The sequence below is a fragment of the Capricornis sumatraensis genome, chromosome 3, assembly GCF_032405125.1.
Source record: "Capricornis sumatraensis isolate serow.1 chromosome 3, serow.2, whole genome shotgun sequence".
In the NCBI taxonomy this organism is placed as follows: Eukaryota; Metazoa; Chordata; class Mammalia; order Artiodactyla; family Bovidae; genus Capricornis; species Capricornis sumatraensis.
Genome location: NC_091071.1, coordinates 62,799,735 through 62,814,844, shown reverse-complemented (window position 1 = coordinate 62,814,844; position 15,110 = coordinate 62,799,735). Strand labels below are relative to the sequence as shown.

Genomic DNA, 15,110 nt, shown 5'->3' with positions numbered 1-15,110 from the left:
GACAATATACAGCCTTGATGTACTCCTTTTTGGAACCATTCTGTTGTTCCATGTCCAGTTCTAACTGTTGCTTCTTGACCTGTATACAGATTTCTCAGGAGGCGGGTCAGGTGGTCTGGTATTCCCATCTCTTTCAGAATTTTCCACAGTTTGTTGTGATCCACACAGCTTTGGTATAGTCAATAAAACCGATGTTTTTCTGGAACTTTCTCTCTTTTTTGATGATCCAACAGATGTTTGCTATTTGATCTCTGCTTCCTCTGCCTTTTCTAAATCCAGCTTGAACATCTGGAAGTTTACGGTTCATGTACTATTGAAGCCTGGCTTGGAGAATTTTCAGCACTACTTTGCTAGCGTGTGAGAGGAGTACAATTGTGTGGTAGTTTGAACATTCTTTAGCATTGCCTTTCTTTGGGATTGGAATAAAAACCGACCTTTTCCAGTCCTGTGACCACTGCTGAGTTTTCCAAATTGTTGGCATACTGAGTTCAACACTTTGCACAGCATCATTTTTTAGGATTTGAAATAACTCAATTGGAATTCCATCACCTCCACTAGCTTTGTTCATAGTGATGCTTCCTAAGGCCCACTTGACTTCACATTCTAGGATGTCTGCCTCTAGATGAGTGATCACACCATTGTGATTACCTGGGTCATGAAGATCTTTTTTGTATAGTTCTGTGTATTCTTGCCACCTCTTCTTAATATCTTCTGCTTCTGTTAGGTACATACCATTTTTGTCCTTTATTGTGCCCATCTTTGCATGAAAAGTTCCTTGGTATTTCTAATTTGGTTGAAGAGATCTCTAGTCTTTCCCATTCTGTTGTTTTCCTCTATTTCTTTGCACTGATCACTGAGGAAGGCTGTCTTATCTCTCCTTGCTATTCTTTGGAACTCTACATTCAAATGGATATATCTTTCCTTTTCTCCTTTGCCTTTTGCTTCTGTTCTTTTCATAGCTGTTTGCAAGGCCTCCTCAGACAGTCATTTTGCCTTTTTCATTTCTTTTTCTTGGGGATGGTCTTGATCACTGCCCCCTGTACAATGTCACGAACCTCCATCCTTAGTTCATCAGCCACTCAATCTGTCAGATCTAGTCCCTTAAATCTGTTTCTCTCTTCCACTGTATAGTCATAATGGATTTAATTTAGGTCATAGCTGAATGGTCTAGTTGTTTTCCCTACTTTCTTCAATTTAAGTCTGAATTTGGCATAAGGAGTTCATGATCTGAGCTACAGTTAGCTCCTGATCTTGTTTTTGTTGACTTACACAGCTTCTCCATCTTTGGGTGCAAAGAATATAATCAATTTGATTCCCACATTGATCATCTGGTGATATCCATGTGTAGAGTCTTCTCTTGCGTTGTTGGAAGAGGGTGTGTGCTATGATCAGTGCATTCTCTTGGCAAAACTCTGTTAGCCTTTGCCCTGTTTCATTCTGTATTCCAAAGCCAAATTTCCCGTTACTGCAGGTATCGACTTTGTACTTTGGCATTCCACTCCCCTATGATGAAAAGGACATCTCTTTTTTTGGTGTTAGTTCTAGAAGGTCTTGTAAGTCTTCACAGAACCGTTCAACTTCAGCTTCTTCAGCATTACTGGTTGAGGCATAGACTTGGATTACTGTGATATTGAATGGTTTGCCTTGGAAATGAACAGAGATCATTCTGTCGTTTTTGAGATTGCATCCAAGTACTGCATTTCAGACTCTTGTTGACTATGATAGCTACTCCATTTCTTCTAAGGGATTCTTGCCCACAGTAGTAGATATAGTGGTCATCTGAGTTAAATTCACCTATTCCAGTCCATTTTAGTTCGCTGATTCCTAAAATGTTGATGTTCACTCTTGCCATCTCCTATTTGACCACTTCCAATTTGCCTTGATTCATGGACCTGACATTCCAAGTTCCTATGCAATATTGCTCTTTACAGCATCGGACTTTACTTCCATCACAAGTCACATCCAGAACTCGGTATTGTTTTTGCTTTGGCTCCGTCTCTGCCTTCTTTCTGGAGTCAGTTCTCCACTGATCTCCAGTAGCATATTGGGCACCTACCGACATCAGGAAGCTTCCGTAAGCCTCTTATCCTTCTCCATCAGAGAGCAGACAGACTGAAAAACTAACCAATCTGGTCACATGGACCATAGCCTTGTCTAACTCAATAAAACTATGAGCCATGCTATGTAGGGCCACCCAAGATGGACAGGTCATGGTGGAGAGTTCAGACAAAATGTGATCCACTGGAGAAGCATTGACAGTTTACTTTTGTTTAAATCCTATTGCTTCCTCACAAGGAATACTTTTACTTTTCAATTTCTTCTTGGTGTAGTGAATTCTCATTCAGAGGAAAATCCTGGTTACCTTTTATGCCTACGCTTTGTTCTTTAGGATCTGATGTTTCTTGAAGATCTTCTGTAGCCTGATCTCCTTCCTTAGTGGCCCTTTCTAGATTATATAAGTCAGTTTTAAGAGAGTCCCCACTTCATTGGTAGTATGCACAGAATCAGACTTAAGTGATCAGGAGTACTAGCAGCCTCTGATATGACTGTCAAACATTCTGCTGCACTCTCATTGACAGTCTGCACAGACTCCATGCACCAGGTGATTTATCTTGCCACAGCTCACCTGAAGAAATAAGCTCCTCTTGTAAAGGAGAGAGTTCTGATTCCATCAACATCTTCAGGAAGAGATTCTTGGTGCTCCTAGGAGCAGTGCTGGCACTATCATTACCTGTATCACAGATTCTTGAGTCTATTTCATCAGTTTTACTTCTTGTCATTTTCTTTAAGTGGCAGAAGTCCCTTCCTGATGACTGATCTATCTCCATGAGTAAGGATTCCTTTATTTTGCCATCCAAAATTTCTTTGTGGATTGCAGATGTACAATTCCATTGACTACATGATGCCATATTCCTCATGGCCTTTCTCTTGAACCAAGGGGTCTGTTTTATGTGAATCAAACATTATGTTATTTGGTGTAACTAGCAACATACCAGAGAGTTCCAGAAAAACATCTATTTCTGCTTTACTGACTATGCCAAAGCCTTTGACTGTGTGGATAACAATAAATTGTGGAAACTTCTGAAAGAGATGGGACTACCAGACCACCTGACCTGCCTCTTGAGAAACCTATATGCAGGTCAGGAAGCAACAGTTAGAACTGGACGTGGAACAACAGACTGGTTCCAAATAGGAAAAGGAGTCTGTCAAGGCTGTATATTGTCACCCTGCTTACTTAACTTGTATGCAGAGTACATCATGAGAAACGCTGGGCTGGAAGAAGCACAAGCTGGACTCAAGATTGCCATGAGAAGTATCAATAACCTCAGTTATGCAGATGACACCACCCTTATGGCAGAAAGTGAGGAGGAAATAAAAAGCCTCTTGATGGTAGTGAAAGAGGAGAGGAGAAAAAGTTGGCTTAAAACTCAATATTCAGAAAACTAAGATCATGACATCTGGTCCCGTCACTTCATGGCAAATAGATGTGGAAACAGCGTCAGACTTTATTTTCTTGGGCTCCAAAATCACTGCAGATGGTGATTGCAGCCATGAAATTAAAAGATGCTTATTCCTTGGAAGGAAAGTTATGACCAACCTAGATAGCATATTCAAAAGCAGAGACATTACTTTGCCAACAAAGGTCCATCTAGTCAAGGCTATGGTTTTTCCAGTGGTCATTTATGGATGTGAGAGTTGGAGTGTGAAGAAAGCTGAGTGCCAAAGAATTGATGCTTTTGAACTGTGGTGTTGGAGAAGACTCTTGCGAGTCCCTTGGACACTGCAAGGAGATCCAACCAGTCCATCCTAAAGGAGATCAGTCCTAGGTGTTCGTTGGAAAGACTGATGGTGAAGCTGAAACTCAGTACTTTGGCCACCTCATGCAAAGAGTTGACTCATTGGAAAAGACCCTGATGCTGGGAGGGATTAGGGGCAGGAGAAGGGGACGACAGAGGATGAGATGATTGGATGGCATCATTGACTCAATGGACATGAGTTTGGGTAAACTCCAGGAGTTGGTGATGCACAAGGGAGGCCTGTCGTGCTGCGATTCATGGGGTCGCAAAGAGTCGGACATGACTGAGCGACTGAACTGAACTGAGCAACATACCACTGACTGTGCTCTTGCCACTGGTAGTATATCTGCAATTAATTTTAAGAAATGTCTCAGTAAGTGCTTCTTCCTCTTCAGAAGTGGAAGATACAACTCATGCAGGTCGAATACTAGTAAAAGCAGTAGAGGGAGTTGCTTCTTTTGAGTGGACTACATCAGGATTAGTAGTCTTATCTAATTCAGCCTCCAGATGATGTTTGTGACACAGTGCTTATGGGGCTTAGAGATGGAGGGTGCTCAACACTGGAGACTTATTCAGGATTGGGAACATTATAAAACCCGTCCATTAACAAGTGCTCGGGAGAATATTTAATTCAACAAGTTTGTTGAGCTTGTATCAAATTTCAGGGCTATACTATTCAAAGAATTCTTTGATTCAACAGTATATTCAATAGTCCCTTTGGGTTTCTGAAAAGGTATTCTTCTCTCATCTTTCTTGTGTAGAGTCTTTTTTTGGCCAGTGTCCTAGATAGGAACGCAAGTCCACCAGAATGCATGGTGGGTGGGAGCTGGAGTGTAGGAATTGGAGAGCAATCCCGGAGTGAGGACTACTTCTGACTGCAGAGAGATGGCCTGAGGAGACAGGAGGGAGGAGATCGTGGTGGGAAATGCTTTTGGAGGAAAGCCAGGCAGTGCCAGAGGCAGAGCACTACTGCTGAGTCGCGTGCAGAGTGTGGAGCCTTCACTGTAGCCTCTCTCCCTACTCTCTACAAAAATTTAAACTAGATGCTCATGCATGATCCTGCTGACTCCAGTTGGGGGTTGCATTCCATAGGCCTGATCACTGTCTGGAATCCCACACATGGGTTTACTTGGATTGACTGGGTGGATGGAATGTTTCCTTTCCATCACCTACATCCCCCTTCTGTGTTGTTTAGGGATGTGGGGCTGTAGTTTGAAACATGGCATCAGTGGGTAAGGTTGTAGGACATCTGGTGTATTATGCCTTGGAAGAGTTTTCAGGGCAAGTGAAACAAGTGCTGTTTGTACAGTTTAACGTAGCGTGCCCCACACCTTGGATCCAGTTGTACGCGGGAGTCAGGCTAAAGCATTGGAATAGTCCCCTGGAAGGTGTGTGTGTGTGTGACTAATAGAGGTGAAGGGGTGGCAGTTTTACTCCGTTTAGATTGTTAATTACCACTGGACCCAGCAGGTTCAGGGGAAATGCATGAGGAGAGTAATAGCCAGCTGGGGGTGTTGATGGCATATCCAGCATTCTTCTAAATGGCTTCTCTGGTAGCTCAGCTGGTAAAGAATCTGCCTGCAATGCAGGAGATCCCAGTTTAATTCCTGGGATGGGAAGATCTGGAGAAGGGATAGGCTACCCGCTCCAGTATTCTTGGGCTTCCCTGGTGACTCAGCTGGTAAAGAATCCCCCTACAATGTGGGAGACCTTTGTGGGGTTCCATCCCTGGGTTGGGAAGATCCCCTGGAGAAGGGAAAGGCTACTCACTCCAGTATTCTGGCCTGGAGAATTCCATGGACTGTATAGTCCTTGGGTTCGCAAAGAATTGGACACGACTCTTAAATGTTCCCCTTCAAATACGATTCTCGAATATCAGTAGTAATAGAAGGCCTTCCACAGATCATTTCAAATGCGCTAAGACTCAGAGCACTTCTGGGGTCTACATGGACCTTTAGTAGTGCAGTAAGAAGGAAGTTGGTCCAAGGTTCATGAGTTTCTTGGCAGAGCTTTGCTGTGGTTTTCTCTAAAGTGTGGTTCATTTTCTCTACCTTCCCTGAAGACTGGAGCAGCCAAGAGGTGTTTACTTTATAGTGTATCCCTAGGGGCCATAGTAAGTCCCTGTGTGATTTGGGCTATAACAGAGGGCCTGTTACTGTTCTGGAGGGACTTTGGAAGTCCAAATCAAGGGATTATTTCTTTTAAAAGGGACTTCTAGATTTCCATAGCCTTTTCAGATCAGGCAGAGAAGGCGTCAACCCATCCAGTGAAAAGTATCAGAAGATATTTATATCCTGATTGTGGGGGCATTTAAGTGAAATCTACCAGTCTCCCTCTCCGCACCACCCCAGATACGTCACTTGGCATTTGATTGGACTGAGTAATGATGAGGGTATTGAGTGGGTCTGTGGGTTATCTGGTCACATAAATCACAGGCAAGCATTACTTGTTTTTCTGTTCTTTTAAGCCCCTTCCCTGAGAAAGCCTTTTGTGTTAAGTCCCATAGTGCATCCCTCCCATAATGGGTGGCATCATGTAACTCTTAGTTTCCATTGTAGGGACTCAGGAATTGGAACCTTACCCTCCTTTTTATACCAGCCTGTGCTTCCCTTCTCATAGCCCTGTTTCTCAGCATTTTCTTGTTCTTTTGGAGAATACTGGGGAAGGCTACAGAGTTCAGGGTGATCAATCACTAGGGCCACAATTTGTTCAGGCTCTTGCAGTTGAGCTGCCTTTTTTGCAGTTTGATAAACTTTGCTGTCTCCTTGGCTCACAAGAGATCCATTCCTCTGATGGCCCCTACAGTGGCTACCCGGGTTGGGAGCTGCACCCCATCTAAAAAGCCCGAATCACATCTTTATGTTTTATAGAATTTCTGGTGGTTAACATTCCTCTTTCTTTCCAAATGGTAGTATGAGCATGTAGCATGTGGAACCTGTAGTTAGAGTCAGTAGAAGTATTTAATTTCTTATCCTTCCCTAGTTGCAAAGCTCCCATTAGTGAATTAGTTCCACATCTGTGCTGATGTCTGGGTTGGTGGGGCCTTCCCTTCTGTGACTTGATCTAGACTAGCAATGGCATGCCCTACCCTTCAGGTTCCCATTTCTATAAAACTGCTCCCATAAGTAAACCATTTGACCTCAGGGCTATCAAGAGATTCATCTAGAAGATCAGACCTGCTGGAGTAAGTTTGTTCTATGGTGTTTATACAATGACACAGCGAGTCCCCACTCTCAGCTACTGGAAGCAGAGTTGCTGGGTTCAGGGTTTGGGACACTTATAAAAGAATGTCGAGGGTCTCTGTTAGGAGGGCCTGATATCTTGTTAACCTTCCTCCAGTCAACCAATAATGATCTTTTACTTCCAGCACTGAGTGTACCTGATAAAGGGTTAACACATCTAAGTGTTGTCCCAGGGTAAGCTTGGAAACTTCATTAGCCAGCAAGGGTATGGCTGCTATTGCCAGCAGGCAGTTTGGTCATTCCAGGGCCACTGTGTCCAGTTGTTTTGAAAAATAAGCCACTGGTCTCTGATGTGGTCCCAGCTTTTGGGTCAGGACTCATAGTACTATCCCCGATCTCTTGTGAATGTATACGGTAAAGGGCTTGTCCACATTTGGAAGTCTCAGTGCTAATGCTCTGCTCAACAAAGTCTTTAGAGTCACTGGTGGTTGCTCTTTCAATGAAGGGATTCCCTTTCTTCTCCCTTTAGAGCCTCAAAGAGGGCTTTGGCTTTAAGGCTATAATTTGGAATCCAGATGTGACAGAACCCAGTCATCCTGAGCAAGCCTCGGCATTGCCTCTTTGTGGTTGGAGATTATAATCACCGGTTGCTCTTTTCTGACCTGTGGCCTTAGGGGTCAAAACAGATCCTAAATATTGAACCCATTGCTGTGATATTTGAGCCTTGGTTGATGAGATACATCCCTTTTTTACCAGAAAATTTAAGACCGTAACAGTATTTTGATCTGAATCTTGTTTGGTTTCAGTACTTATCAATCATCAACATATTGTAGCAGAGTTCCCTTTTCAAGGATCACGTGCCTTGCTAATGCATTTCCAAAAATAATGGGGGCTGTCCTGAGCACATGTGGAAGCACTGTCCACCCATGGGTAGACTCCAGGGTGTCAGAGTCCCTCCATACAAAGACAAAAAGATACTGGGAGTATGGATGGAGGGGAATACAGAAAAATGCATCTTTGAGGTACCAAACAGAGAAATACTGAGCGCTCCCCAGCATGTGGGTGACAAGGTGTGTGGGTTTAGCATCCGTGGGTGAACAGGGATGACTGCCTCCTTCACTGCTCTAAGTCTTACACAAACTGACGATACTCTCCATTAGGCTTCTGAATGGGGAGGATCAGGGTGTTGCAAGGGGATTGGCAGGGCCTAAAGAATCTGCATTTTAGAAATTTGGTGACCAGTGCTGGAGTCCCCTCAGGGCTTCTGACTTTCAAGGATATTCTCTCTGGATGTATTTCTGTAGAGGGGAACATGTTTTGCCCTGCTTGGCACTGAAGTATCTTAAACTGCTGTTATCTACTTGCTCTCTAATTTCTTGGGAGATGTCTTGGGAAATATTTTGATGACCAGCAGGTGGGTCATCTGGGGCTACCAACAGATGCATTCTCTGTTTGAATTCTCTGCCTCTTTGGACTTCACCCTGTCCTAAGAATATACTAGCTCCTAGCTTATTTAGCAAATCTCTCCCAAGGAAGGCATTCTGGCATATACAAAAAGGAGTGAGTAATACTAATGGACCTGACTTCATAGGCAAGGGGAGACATAAATTGCGAGGAACTGGGGCCCGTCAAGTTGCCCCTGGGGCATCCCATAGGAGGGCACTCAGGACGTTCCCCTTCCAGTGACCACCTTCTGACAAAAGGTACCCTGATCCGGGCCCAGGAAGCTTCTTGGCAGCCTGTCCAGCCTTCTCGGCCCTCTGGGGTCCCCTCAAGGTGGTGGGTGAGTCAGAGCAGCCAAAAGCTTGGTTTTCTTTATTAACCTCTTATCCTTAGTGGTCTTCTCTGTTCAGTCTTGGTTGTTATAGACCTTGAAGACCTCCTTTATCAAGGTTGACAATGAGGTTTGGGGGCCAACCTCGAGCTTTCGTATTTTTCTTCTGATGTTAGGAGTTGTTGCTGTTCAGTCGCTTGGTCGTGTCTGAATCTTTGCACCCCATGGACTGCAGCACGCCAGGCTTCCCTGTCCGTCACCAGCTCCGAGAGTTTACTCAGACTCATGTCCATTGAGTCAGTGATGCCATCCAACTATCTCATCCTCTGTTGTCCCCTTCTCCTCATGCCTTCAATCTTTCCCAGCATCACGGTCTTTTCCAATGAGTCGGCCCTTCCAATCAGGTGGCCAAAGTATTGGAGCTTCAACTTCAGTCCTTCCAATGAATATTTAGTATTGATTTCCTTTAGGACTGACTGGTTTGATCTCCTTGCTATCCGAGGGACTCTCAAGAGCCTTCTCCAACACCACAGTCCAAAAACATCAATTCTTTGGCACTCAGCCTTCTTTATGGTCCAGCTCTCATATCCATACAGGACTATTGGATAAACCATAGCTTTGACCAGGTGGTGTTTTGCTGACCTTTGTCAGCAAAGTAATGTCTCTGTTTTTTAGGTTTGTCATAAATTTTCTTCCAAGGAGCAAGCATACTTTAATTTCATGGCTGCAGTCACCATCTGCAGTGATTTTGGAGCCCAAGAAAATAAAGCCTGTCATTGTTTCTGTTTTTTCCCCATCTATTTGCCATGAAGTCATGGGACCAGATGCCATGATGTTAGTTTTCTGAATGTTGAGATTTAAGCCAGCTTTTTCTACTCTCCTCTTTCACTTTCATCAAGAGGCTCTTTAGTTCCTCTTTACTTTCTGCCATAAGGGTGGTGTCATCTACATATCTGAGGTTATTGATATTTCTCCTGGCAATGTTGATTCCAGCTTGTGCTTCATTCAGCCCTGCATTTCACGTGATGTACTCTGCATATAAGTTAAATAAGCAGTGTGACAATATACAGCCTTGACGTACTCCTTTCCCAATTTGGAACCAGTCCTTTGTTCCATGTCCAGTTCTAACTGTTGCTTCTTGACCTGCATACAGGTTTCTCAGGAGGCAGGTAAGATGGTCTGGTATTCCCATCTCTTTTAGAAATTTGACTTTTGTTATGATCCACACAGTCAAAGACTTTAGTGTAGTCAATAAAGCAGAAGCAAATGTTTTTCTGGAATTCTCTTGCTTTTTCTATGTTCCAATGAATGTTGGCAATTTGATCTCTGGTTCCTCTGCCTTTCCTAACTCCAGCTTGTACATCAGGAAGTTCTCAGTTCACATACTGTTGAAACCTGGCCTGGAGAATTTTGAGCATTACTTTGCTAGCGTGTGAAATGAGTGCAGTTGTGCAGTAGTCTGAACACTTCTTTGGCATTGTCTTTCTTTGGGATTGAATGAAAACTGACCTTTTGATTGAATGAAAACTCAGCCACTGCTGAGTTTTCCAAATTTGCTGGCATATTGAGTGTAGCACTTTCACAGCATCATCTTTCAGGATTTGAAATAGCTCAGCTGGAATTCCATCACATCCACTAGCTTTGCTCGTAGTGATGCTTCCTAAGGCTCACTTGACTTCACATTCCAGGATGTCTGGCTCTAGGTGAGTGATTATACCATTGTGGTTATCTAGGTGGTTAAGAATCTTATTTGTATAGTTCCTTGTGTATTCTTGCTACCTCTTCTTAATATCTTCTGCTTCTGTTAGGTCCATACCATTTCTGTCCTTTATTGTGCCCATCTTTGCATGAAATGTTCCCTTAGTATCTCTAATATTCTTTAAGAGATCTCTAGTCTTTCCCATTCTGTTGTTTTCCTCTGTTTTTTTTTTTTTTTGCATTGTTCTCTTTGAAAGGCTTTCTTATCTCTCTCTGCTATTCTTTGGAACTCTGAATTCAAATGGATGTATCTTTCCTTTTCTCCCTTGCCTTTCACGTCTCTTTTCTCAGCTATTTGTGAAGACTCCTTAGACAACCATTAGATAAAAGGCATGGCCAGTGGTGATCTCCCTTCTGTGGACTGAGGGTGTATATTCATGTGCTAGCTGGCTCAGGAAGATGGCAGCTTTCCACCTTTCTTCTCTGTAACCTCTTAGAACCTACCTAGTTTACAGGCTTTACCATACACTTTTTCATTCCTTCCGATAGACAAATAACATGTCTCATCCTAGTGTGGCCTACTTGATCTTCATAGTCCCAGCGTGGGTCATGTTCTGGGACTGCGTCCTCACTCCCCTGGTAAGTTTGCTGATGCGGGTTGGTGGCCAGTAGGCCATCTGCCTGTTCCCTGGCGTTTCTCAGTATATGCTCAGGTTGCAACAGGGGGCCTGAATAACTGTGATGTTCTGCCAGGTGAGAGTGTGTCAACCCCAGCCTGACAAATTTGTTCCTAAACTTGTCAGGGTTCTCTGAGGACCTGCCAAATCTCTGCTTACAGATTCCCAAGTCTCCCACTGAGAAGGGGACACTCATTCTAGCTACTTCCTGAAGGGGGTAAAGGCTTTGTGGGACAAAAGTGGGGGTTACCTTTGAACCTGATCAGAGCTCTGCTGGGAAAAGCACTGAGGGCACTGATTTGGGGGTTTCGATTTGTCAGGGCGGTAAGGTGGGAGTCCAGGAGCTGAAGGAGATGGTGAAGGGGAGGGAAAAGGAGCTCAAGAAGGAGGCTCAGTGGGCCAGTGACTAATTAAAAGACACTGGAAGGAAGCTCTGTGAGAAGGTCTGGCTCCCAGTCTTTGGGAACAACATAGGCATAGAGGCTCCACATACATGATAAAAATCCCTCAGGCCTGAGTCTCGATAAAGTATAAAGGCCTGCAAGCACGGGACCTTTCTCCATTTTGGGGACTGCTTACAAAAATAGATCCAGTAGTAAAATGGTATTTAAGAGATCCAATTGATCATTGGAGCTGGGTAATGGATACATAGGAGTTCATTATACCATTCTTTTTAAAAGATTTTTATTTTTTCTGTTGAAGTATAGTTGATTTGTAGCATTGCATTGATTTCTGCTGTACAGCAGGGTGGTTGAGTTGTACATGTATATATATTCTTTTTTGTATTCTTTTCCACTGTTGTTTTTCACAGAATATGGAGTGTGGCTCCTTGGGCTGCACACTGGGGCCTTGTTGTTTATCCATTCTTATTATACTATTCTGTTTATTTGTATACATTTGAACTTTTCCATGACAAAAGTGCTTTCCTTAAAAAAGCAAGCTGTGAGAGATGTACAATGTGGTATCATTTATATCAAACTTGAAAACATAAACAGAAAAATAGACTGTTTATAGATTTATGCTTTTGTGGTAAATGCTTAAAAAAACCCAAAACACACAGAAATCATAACAGCTGATTTGACTTTAGTGGTTACTATTGGATGGCAAGAAAAGAAGGATTCAAAAGCCTTTATAATATTCTGTGTATTTATTGGGGCTTCCCAGGTGGTTCAGTGGCAAAGAATCTGCCTGCAGGGTAGCAGACACAGGTTTGAGCCCTGTATTTTGGGAAGCTACCCTGGAGAATGAAATGGCAAACTATTTCAGTATCCTTGTCTGGGAAATCCCATGGACAGAGGAGCCTGGCGGGCTACAGTCCATGGGGTCACAAAAGAGTTGGACACAACTGAGCGACTCAACAACAATGTTTTCATTAAGTTATTCTCTGTTTAAAAATAAACCAAAACAACACAGTTAAGGGATCCATTCTGTGACCACTTCTCCTGGCCACCCTGTGCATATTGGCACCAGGCTGCACTGTAAAAGAAAATCAGTTCATTTGTTTTTAAACTGTCTCCAGTTGTTAAGAATGCAGAGATACCCTGGGCGTTTCTCGTATTTACATTAATCTGAAATATACTCGGGCGAGTTTCTTTTATATTTCTGAGAATGTACATAAGTGCTCAGTTTCCTTTAAGCCAATTAAATACAGCTCATTTACAAGTTAATTTTTATGTACAGACAGAACCAATAGCTTTCCCGTCAGAGTTTAAAAGTCCTCTTTTTTTTTTTTTCCTCTCTGGGGGACCATAGGTAGATCAGATAGTTCTTAGAGCCAGGCAGAACAGTTAACACTGGAGGCAGAGGGGAGAAAGGCAAGCTATTTTCTTTTCCCCCATTGGTGGTCTTTAAAGTCCTACTAAGCACCCTGAGCCTAGAGTCTCAGGCCATGTGGGCTGTTTTTGCATTTCAAGGCCTAGGTGCTCCACCAGGTCCACAATGTTGGCACAGACTTGCAGGACCAGTTGGACAGACAGAAATACATAAAACAAAGGCCCTTTTAAAAACACAGACAGTGACAGAAACTTAAAGACACAGAGTCTTCATGATGAAGGGCACAGGAGTGAAGGGCTGAGGACCACAGGAGAGGTAAAGGGAGGAGGGGGAGAAGAGAATGAAAGACAGACAGAAAGAGAATGCCGTTTCAACCTGCCCCCTGCAGGTGTCTATTGAGGCACCAAACCACCTGCCTCCAGAAAGGGCCGGTGATGGAGGGAGCACCCTGTCCACTGCCCACTGAGGTGATCAAGCCTGGAAACCAGCCAGTGGTGCATCATTTCTGGGTCCCATAGATGGGACTTCTACCCATGCGTCCACCAGTATATAGAAATCTGCCATTTCAGCCTGTTCCCAGTGGGACATCTCTTGGCAGCAGGAAAATAAAGGTGAGAATATTGTGAGGCGCTCAGACTTCCAGCCAGGTTTGAATCTCCTTTGCTCTTGTAAATCTCCGGTCAAGGAGAGCCTACTGGGCCAAGGTCTGTCTGCACGGCGTGAGGCAGGCCTCTCCCACCTGTTTTTCACTGGTCAAGGGGAGCTGTTGCTGGCCAGAGTGTCTCACGAGCCAAGAGGAGTGATGGAGCAGCTGCCCAATGGCCACTCTCTGGGAAGGATGGGGCACAAGTAAGAGGACAGAGAGGGGAGAAGTAGAGAGATTTCAGGAGAGGGAAAGGGACAAAGTTGGGGGGAGAGTGTTGCCTGAATGAGGGTCTGAGACCGCCAGCGGCCAGGAAGGCAGACGTATCAAACGTGGTGACACTGAAATGAGGTCCAGGCGAGTGGTCGTCGCCCAGGGGGAAGCCGCATTCGGCGGTCCCTGGCTGTGCTCAGATCCTCTCTTGGGACGGGGATAGCTGTCCCTTCACTGTGTTCCCAAAAAGTATGTTACTGACCAGAGTTCGTGGCCTCCTTAGTCAACAGAAATTGATACGAGGCTAGACAGGAAGTTCCAGCAAGCCTTTATTGGGGCCCCTGCTGCAACAGGAAGGAGCAGAAACAAGTGACAGTTTCCCTTGCTTGCTTCCTGGAGGGGAGCAGGGGTGAGCTGGTTCCTTACATGGGGTGAGGGTAGCAGTGGGTCCGGGGATGGCTTAGGTGGTCTGCCCACCTACCTGATGGTGCTGTGTGGGTTTTTGGTCTTTTCTGTATCTTGTTCATAATTTGCCCCAACTGCACAGGCATGCAGTTATTTTTAGTCCTTTGTAGTTTCTCTGTATTTTGTTGCTTGAGGAGACATTTGTCCAGGTGCAGGCACTACAGCAAACAGTCCCAGGTCCCAGTGTCTCAAGAATAGGTATTAAGTTGTTTGGTGGTGGTGTGGGTGCTGTCGGTACTGCCCAGAACCAGGTTATGCGTATCTGACCTGGTTTCGTGAGCATTGGTTGTTGAGCTGCCCTAGTCTGCAGAGAGCCGTCTGGCCAAGGGGTGCCCTTCACCCCAGAGATTATTTCCCTCACCCATCCCCACCCCCACAAGCTCACAGCATGTAGCCACTGATGAGGGGATCCAGATGGTCTGCGTTCCTGTTCCCAGGTGGAACCAACTATGGTACTTATGGGATGGGGCTGAAGCTCCTGCTGAGACCACATTCTTGCTTAGCTTTCTTCCCCTGCTCTGCTCCCCTCACTTACTTCTTTCTGAGAGCAGTCCCTCAAACAACTAGAGTCTGCTTTTAGGAAATCTGACTTAAAGAATTTGTTGCAGTTGTTTTTGTCTAATCGCTAAGTCGTGTCTGACTCTTGTGACCGCATGGACTGTATGTAGCCCACCAGGCTCCTCTGTCCATGGATTTCCCAGGCAAGAATACTGGAGCAGGTTGCCATTCCCTTCTCCAAGGGATCTTCCTGACCCAGGGATTGAACCCGAGTCTCCTGGATCAGCAGGCGAATTCTTTTACCGCTGAGCCACCAAGGAAGCTTTAAGAAAGAATATTTGCTGAATAAATTAATGCAGACCCAAGATCTTCTTTGGGGAGTAGGAACTG

General features: G+C 44.4%; 1 pseudogene; it reads right to left on the bottom strand.

Moving 5' to 3' along the window:
• Positions 1–2,260: 2,260 nt before the first annotated feature.
• On the bottom strand, positions 2,261–11,324 carry LOC138076265 (oxidation resistance protein 1-like; annotated as a pseudogene).
• Between the last annotated feature and the right edge of the window lie 3,786 nt (positions 11,325–15,110).